The sequence below is a fragment of the Callithrix jacchus genome, chromosome 3, assembly GCF_049354715.1.
Source record: "Callithrix jacchus isolate 240 chromosome 3, calJac240_pri, whole genome shotgun sequence".
In the NCBI taxonomy this organism is placed as follows: domain Eukaryota; kingdom Metazoa; phylum Chordata; class Mammalia; order Primates; family Cebidae; genus Callithrix; species Callithrix jacchus.
The window spans coordinates 75,032,019-75,040,221 of NC_133504.1; the positions used below are offsets into that span (position 1 = coordinate 75,032,019).

Consider the following 8,203-nt stretch of genomic DNA (forward strand, 5'->3'; position numbering starts at 1 on the left):
TGGAACAGCCATGCCAGCCGAAACAGCCACGCTGGTGACCCACGGGGCTTCTCCACCTGGGAATCTCCTGGTCTGTGGGCATTAAAGATCCATCTGGAAATGCAGCGTCCACTCACCCTCTGTGCTTTCACTGGGGGCTGCAATCCTGAGCTGCTCTTATAGTGCCATCTTGAATCTTCTCCCCATAGGTGGTTTTAAAGGAAAGAGATAGACACTCACAAAATAATAGTGGAAGACTTTAACACCCCACTGTCAATACTAGATAGATCAACAAGACAGAAAATTTACAAGGATATCCAGGACTTGAACTCAGATCTGGACCAAGTGGACCTAATAGACATCTGTAGAACTCTCCACCTCAAAACCACAGAATATACATTCTTTGCAGCACCACATCGCACTTACTCCAAAATTGGCCACATAATTGGAAGTAAAACACTCTTCAGCAAATGCAAAAAGAATGAAAATCATAACAAACAGCCTCTCAAACCACAGTGCAATCAAATTAGAACTAAGGATTAGGAAACGCAATCAAAACTGCACAACTACATGGAAACTAAACAACCTGCTCCTGAATGACTACTGGATAAATAATGAAATGAAGGCAGAAATAAAAATGTTCTTTGAAACCAACAAGAATGAAGACACAACATATGAGAATCTCTGGCCCACATTTAAACCAGGTTGTAGAGGGAAATTTATAGCCCTAAATGCCCACCAGAGAAGCAAGGAAAGATGTAAAATCAACATTCTAATGTCATGATTAAAAGACTAGAGAAGCAAAATCAAACAAATTCAAAAGCTAGCAGAAGGCAAGAAATAACTAAGATCAAAGCAGAACTGAAGGAGATGGAGACACAAAAACCCTTGAAAAAAATTAATAAATCCAGGAGCTGGTTTTTTTGAAAAGATCATCAAAGTAGGCAACTAGCTAGACTAATAAAAAAGAAAAGAGAGAAGATTCAAATAGATTCAATAAAAAACGATAAAGGAGATATCACCACCAATCCCACAGAAATACAAATTACCATCAGAAATTACTACAAACACCTCTATGCAAATAAACCAGTAAATCTAGAAGAAATGGATAAATTCCTGGACACTTACAACCTCCCAAGACTAAACCAGGAAGAAGTTGAATCCCTGAATAGACCAATAACAAGGTCTGAAATCGAGGCAGCAATTAATAGCCTACCAACCAAAAAAAGTCCAGGTCCAGAGGGGTTCATAGTCAAATTCTACCAGACATACAAAAAGGAGTCGGTACCATTCCTTCTGAAACTATTCCAAACAATACAAGAAGAGGAAATCCTCCTTAACTCATTTTATGAGACCAACATCATCCTGGTACCAAAACCTGGCAAAGACACAACCAAAAAAGAAAGTTTCAGGCCAATACCCATGATGAACATTGATGCAAAAATCTTCAATAAAATACTGGCAAACCAAATCCAACAGCACATCAAAAAGCTTATCCATCACGATCAAGCTGGCTTCATCCCAGGGATGCAAGGCTGGTTCAACATCCACATATCTACAAATGTAATCCATCACATAAACAGAACTGAAGACAAAAACCACATGATTATCTCAACAGATGCAGAGAAAGCCTTTGACAAAATTCAGCAGTGCTTTATGCTAAAAACTCTCAAAAAACTAGGTATTGATGGATCATATCTCAAAACATAAGAGCTATTTATGACAAACCCACAGCCAATATCATACTGAATTGGCAAAAACTGGAAGCACTCCCTTTGAAAACTGGCACAATACAAGGATACCCTCTCTCACCACTCCTATTCAACACAGTATTGGAAGTTCTGGCTAGGGCCATCAGGCAAGAGAAAGAAATAAAGGGTATTCAAATAGGAAAATAGAAATCAAATTGTCCCTGTTTGCAGATGACATGATTGTATATTTAGAAAACCCCATCCTATCAGCCCAAAATCTCCTTAACATGATAAGCAAGTTCAGCAAAGTCTCAGGATACAAAATCAATGTGCAAAAACCACAAGCATTCCTATACACCAATAATAGACAGAGAGCCAAATCATGAGTGAACTCCCATTCACAATTGCTACAAAGAGAATAAAATACCTAGGAATACAACTAACAAGGGATGTGAAGAACCTCTTCAAGAAGAAATACAAATCACTGCTAAAGGAAGTAAGAGAGGACACAAACAGATGAAGAAACATTCCATGATCATGGTTAGGAAGAATCAATATTGTGAAAATGGCCATACTGCCCTAAGTAATTTATAGATTCAATGCTATCCCCATCAAGCTACCAATGACTTTCACCACAGAATTGGAAAAAACCACCTTAAACTTCATATGGAACCAAAAAAGAGCCTGCATAGCCAAGACAATCCTAAGCAAAAAACAAACAAACAAAGCTGGGGGCATCATGCTACCTGACTTCAAACTATATTATAAGGCTACTGTATTCAAAACAGCATGATACTGGTACCAAAACAGAGCAGTAGACCAATGGAACAGAACAGAGGCCTCAGAAAGAATGCCACACAAGTACAATCATCTGATCTTAGACAAACCTGACAAATACAAGCAATAGGGAAAAGATTCCCTATTTAAAAAAAAAGAGAAAACTGGCTAGCCATATGCAGAATGCTAAAACTGGATCCCTTCCTTACACCTTATACAAAAATTAACTCCAGATGGATTAAGGATTTAAACATGAAGCCTTATATCATAAAAACTCTAGAAGAAAACCTAGGTAATACCATTCAGGACACAGGCATGGGCAAGGACTTCATGACCAAAACATCAAAAGCAATGGCAACAAAAGCCAAAATAGACAAATGGGATCTAATTAAACTTAAGAGCTTCTGCACAGCAATAGAGTGAATTGGCAACCAAGATAATGGGAAAAAATGTTTGCAATCTACCCATCTGACAAAGGGCTAATATCCAGAATCTATGGAGAACTTAAACAAATATATAAGAAAAAAACAACCCCATCAAAAAGTAGGCAAAGGATATGAACAGACACTTTTCAAAAGAAGACATTTATGCAGCTAACAAACATGAAAAAAAAGCTCATCATCACTGGTTGTTAGAGAAATGCAAATCAAAACCACATTGAGATACTACCTCACCCCAGTAAGAATGGTGGTCAATTAAAAAATCAGGAGACAACGAATAGTGGAGAGGATGTGGAGATACAGGAATGCTTTTACACTGTTGGTGGAAGTGTAAATTAATTCAACCATTGTGGAATACAGTGTGGCGATTCCTCAAGGATCTAGAACTAGAAATATCATTTAACACAGCAATGCCATTACTGGGTATATACCCAAAGGATCATAAATCATTCTATTATAAAAACACTTGCACATGTATGTTTATTGTGGCACTGTTCACAATAGCAAAGACTTGGAACCAACCCAAATGCCCATCAATGATAGACCAGATAAAGAAAATGTGGCACATATACACCACAGAATACTATGCATCCATCAAAAAGGATGAGTTCATGTCCTTTGCAGGGACATGGATGAAACTGGAACCCATCATTCTCAGCAAGCTGACACAAGAATGGAAAACCAAACACCGCATGTTCTCATTCATAAGTGGGTGTTGAATAATGAGGACACAGGGAGGGGAATATCACACATTGGGGCCTGGGGGGCGGGTAGGGGGCTAAAGCTAAGGGAGGAAAGCAGCAGATGGGAGGATTGGGGAGGAATAGCATTAGGAGAAATACCTAATGTAGATGAGAGGGCGATGGATGCAGCAAACCATCACCACGGCACATATATACCTATGTAACAAACATGCATGATCTGCACATGTACACCAGAACTTAAGTATAACAAACAAATCTTAAAAATAAATAAATAAATAAAATACTGTCACACTGAGGACTAAGTTTCAACATGAGTTTTGGAGGTTACAAATATTCAAGCAATAACACCTGCTGACACCTTGATTTTGGATTTCCATCCTCCGGAACTGTGAGAAAATAAATTTATGTAAGTTAAGCCATCCACTCTGTGATATTTTATAGCAGCTCCGGCAAACTAATAATACCTTATCCATCTGCCATAGTTTGGATATTGTTTGTTCCCACCAAAACTCTTATTGAAATTTGATTCTCAATGTCATAGTATTGGGAGGTTGGGCCTAGTGGGAGGTGTTTGTGTCATGGAGGTGCATCCCTCATGAATGATGTAGTGCCATTCTTGTGGTAGTGAGTTCTCACTCTGGCAAGACTAGATTAGTTCCTTCCAGAATGGGTTATAAAGCCAGGACACCTCTTGGATTTTGTCTCTTCTTTGCACATGTCCACTTCCCCTTTCATCTTTTCCACCATTTAATGATACAGCATAAAAGCCCTTTTCAGAACCCAGGGTCATTCCTTTGAACTTCTCAGCCTGAAGAACTATGACATAAATAAGCCTCTTATCTTTATAAATTAGGTAGTCTCAGGTATTCTGTTACAGCAACACAGAACAGACTGAGACAGAAAACTGGTATGGAGGAATGGGTGTAGCTATAAAGACATCTGAAAATGTGGAGGTGGCTTTGGAACTGGGTAATGGGCAGAGGTTGGAAGAGTTTGGAAGAGTAGGCCATGAAAAGAGCATTGAGGGTGATTCTGGTGGAGGCTCGGAAAATAAAAAGACATGAGACAGTTTGGGACTGCTTAGATATTGGCTGAGTGGTCGTGACCAAAATGATAGAAATATGGACAGTAAAGGACAATCTGACAAGGTCTCAGATGGAAATGAGGAGAAACTTATTGGGAACTGGAGCAAAGGTCACCTATGTTGCACCATGGAAAAGAACTTGGCTGCATTGCGTCCATGTCTAGGGTCTTGCAGAAGGCTGAACTAGGATATCTGGCGGAAGAAATTTCTAGGCAGCAAAGCACTCAAGAAGCGGTATGGTTACTTGTAACAGTTTATGCTCAGTTATGGCAGCACAGAAATGACCTAAAGATAGAATTTAAAATTAAAAGAGCAAAGTATGAAAAACTTGAAGAATTCACAGCCTGGCTATGTGACAAAGAATAAAAAGAAATTTTCAGGAGAGGAATCCAAGGGTGTCACCCAGCTACTGCTTGCTATAGAGATATACATCAACAAAAGGGAGCCAGGTGCCAATAATCAAAACAATGGGAAAAAGGTCTGAAAAGGCATTTCAAAGATCTTTGAAGACACTCTTCCCATCATGAGTCCAAAGGAGTGAAGAACGTTTTGGGGGACAGTCCCAGGGTGACACACTCCTCCACTACCTCAGGACACTGCTCCCCACATCTTGGCTGCTTGAGCTTGAGTAGCCATGTCGCAAATGGCCCCACATATGGCTCAAGCTGTAGCTCTGGAGGGCTCAAGCAGTAAGCCTTTGTGGCTTCCATATGGTGCTAAGTCTGCAGACTCACAGAATGCAAGAGCTATGAAGTATAGCTTTCTTTTCCTGTAGATTTCGAAGGCCTAATAGAAAAGTCTGTGGGCCCAGGCAGAGATTTGTCGAAGAAGTGGAGCCGCTACAGAGTGTGACTACTAGAGAAATGCTGAGCAGAATTGTGAGGTCAGAGTTGCTGCAGAGTCCCCACCATAGCAATGCCTAGTGAAGCTACATGGGTGGGGCTACTGCCAGGACCCCACTGTCTGTGTTCAGCCACAGCCTGGAAAAGCCACATGTATTCAACTCCAGCCTGTTATAGCAACCATGTGGGCTGGGACCAGCAAAGCCATGGGAGTCCACGCCTTGCATCATTGAGTCCAGGATGAGAAACATGGAATCTAAGAGTTTATTCAGAAGTTTTAAGGTTTAATCACTTCCCTTCTGGGTTTTGGACTTGTGTGGGGATTGTCATTTATTTCTTTTGACTAATTTCTCTGTTTTGGAATGGGAATGTTTACCCAATGCCTGTACAACCATTTTATCTTAGAAGTAAATACAGGTGACCCCCTGAACAATGTGTGAGTTCAAGTGCTGACCTTTTTGACCCCTCACAGAGTCCAAAATCTACACATAACTTTTGTCTCCCACCAAACTTAACTACTAATAGCCTATTGTTGACCAGAAGCCTTGCCAATAACATAAACAGTGGATGAACACATATTTTATATATGTATTATATACTGTATTCTCATAATAAAGTAGGCTAAAGAAAAGCAAATGTTATTCAGAAAATAATAAGGAAGAGAAAATACATTTACTCTTTATCAAGTAGAAGTGGTTCATCATAAAGGTTTTCATCTTCATGAAGGTTTTTATCCTTCATCATCATAATGGTCTTCATTCTTATAAAAGTCAACGTACTTCATTTTGAGTAGGCTGAGGATGGGGAGGAAGAGAAGAGTTTGGCCTTGCTGTCTTAGGGGTGGCAGAAGCAGAAGAAAATTCATCTATGAGTGGCCCATGAAGTTCAAACCAATGTTGTTCAATAATGATTAACTATAACTAATTTTTTTTTTATTTTGCTGGCTTATAGCCAAAAGGAGCTTGCCTAAAGTCTCAGATGACAATGTGGCTGTGTTGGGAGGTGGGGCCACCCCCACGTGAGGGAGGTGAATCCCTCATGAATGGCTTGGTGCTATTCTCATGGTAGTGAGTTCTCACTCAGACAAGACTGAATGTGCTCCCATGATAGTGGTTTGTTATAAAGCCAAGGATTCCCCTTGGGTTTTGTGTCTTCTTTGTAAATGTCTTTTTCTCCATTGACCTTCTCTACCATGTTATGACTCTGCATGAAAGACCTCACCAGAAGCCAGGGCCATGCTCATGAACTTTCCAGCCTGTAGAATCATGAGCTATATAAACCTCTTTCTCTTTTTAAATAAATTACCCAGTTTTAGTTATTCTGTATAGCAACACTAAATGGACTAAGACACCATCCATCCATCTATCCATTCCTTTATTTTGCTACATTTTGTGCAAAGCTTGAGAGATACATAAAGCACTAAACAAATATTCCCTCGTCTCCTAAAAAGAAAAAAGTGGGTAAAGAACAATTACAGCATATGGGGACAAGTGTTGTGATAGCCTTTTCTTCAGTTTTGGGCATTAGATAGGGGTCCTGGGGGAAGTGACATTTAAATTTCAAGATAGGTCTGCTTGCTTTTGCGGAACTGAGCCCTGCTTGCTGTTGGCCCCTAGCCAGGCCCTGGCAGCGCCAGGAGGGGACCCACACATTTTTTTGGCCCAGAAATGGAGGTGAGTAAGGAGGTCTTTATACCATGGCTCGTATAAAGCAGACTTGCCCACAAATCGACTGGTGGTAGAGTAACCAGGAAGTAACTGGTTACAAAAGCTGCTCTCAAGAGTGCACCCTCTACTGGAGGGGTGAAGAAACCTCATCATTACAGTCCACTGAACTTCTGATTCGCAAACTTCCCTTCCAGTGTCTGGTGCAAGAAATTGCTCAGAACTTTAAAACAGGTCTGCGCTTCCAGAGCGCAGCTATCGGTGCTTTGCAGGAGGCAAGTGAGGCCTATCTGGTTGGCCTTTTTGAAGACATCAACCTGTGTGCTATCCATTCCAAACATGTAACAATTATGCCAAAAGACATCCAACTAGCATGCCACATATATGGAGAACGTGCTTAAGAATCCATTATGATGGGAAACAATTTCATTCTCAAAAAAAAAAAAAAAAGTGTTCTCTTCTTCCTGTTATTGATAGCTCTGAACATTAGATTTTTTTTTCCCCCATGGGGTCAAAAGGTACCTAAGTATATGATTGTGAGTGGAAAAATAGGGGACAGAAATCAGGTATTGGCAGTTTTCCCATTTTCATTGTGTGTGAATTTTTAATACAAATGTGGAGACGTAAAGCATTAATGCAAGTTAAAATGTTTCAGTGAACAAGTTTCAGTGGTTCAACTTTATAACAATTATAAATAAACCTGCTAAATTTTTCTGGAGAAAAAATTTAAAAAAATTCAAGGCAAAGGACTTGTAGGAATTACTTGGTCTAGAAAAGGGTTTCTCAATTTTGGCACTACTGACATTTGGACCAGATAAGCATTTGTCGTAAGGGCTTACCTTTGCATCATAGCTTGTTTAATAGTATCTCTGGCCTCTACTTAGTTGTCAGTCACATCCCCTTTCCTCTAAGTTGTAACAACCAAAAATGTCTCTAGGTATTGCCAAATGTCTCCTGAGGGGCAAACTTGGAGAGTGGTACAGGCTTCTAGGCAGACAACTTGGTGTGAATTTAGGCCAAAG

The 8,203-nt window shown here is 40.0% G+C and overlaps 1 pseudogene; it reads left to right on the plus strand.

The window, feature by feature from the left end:
- The first annotated feature begins 7,213 nt into the window (after positions 1-7,213).
- LOC128931569 (histone H3.3A-like) lies at positions 7,214-7,666 on the plus strand (annotated as a pseudogene).
- Positions 7,667-8,203: the final 537 nt, after the last annotated feature.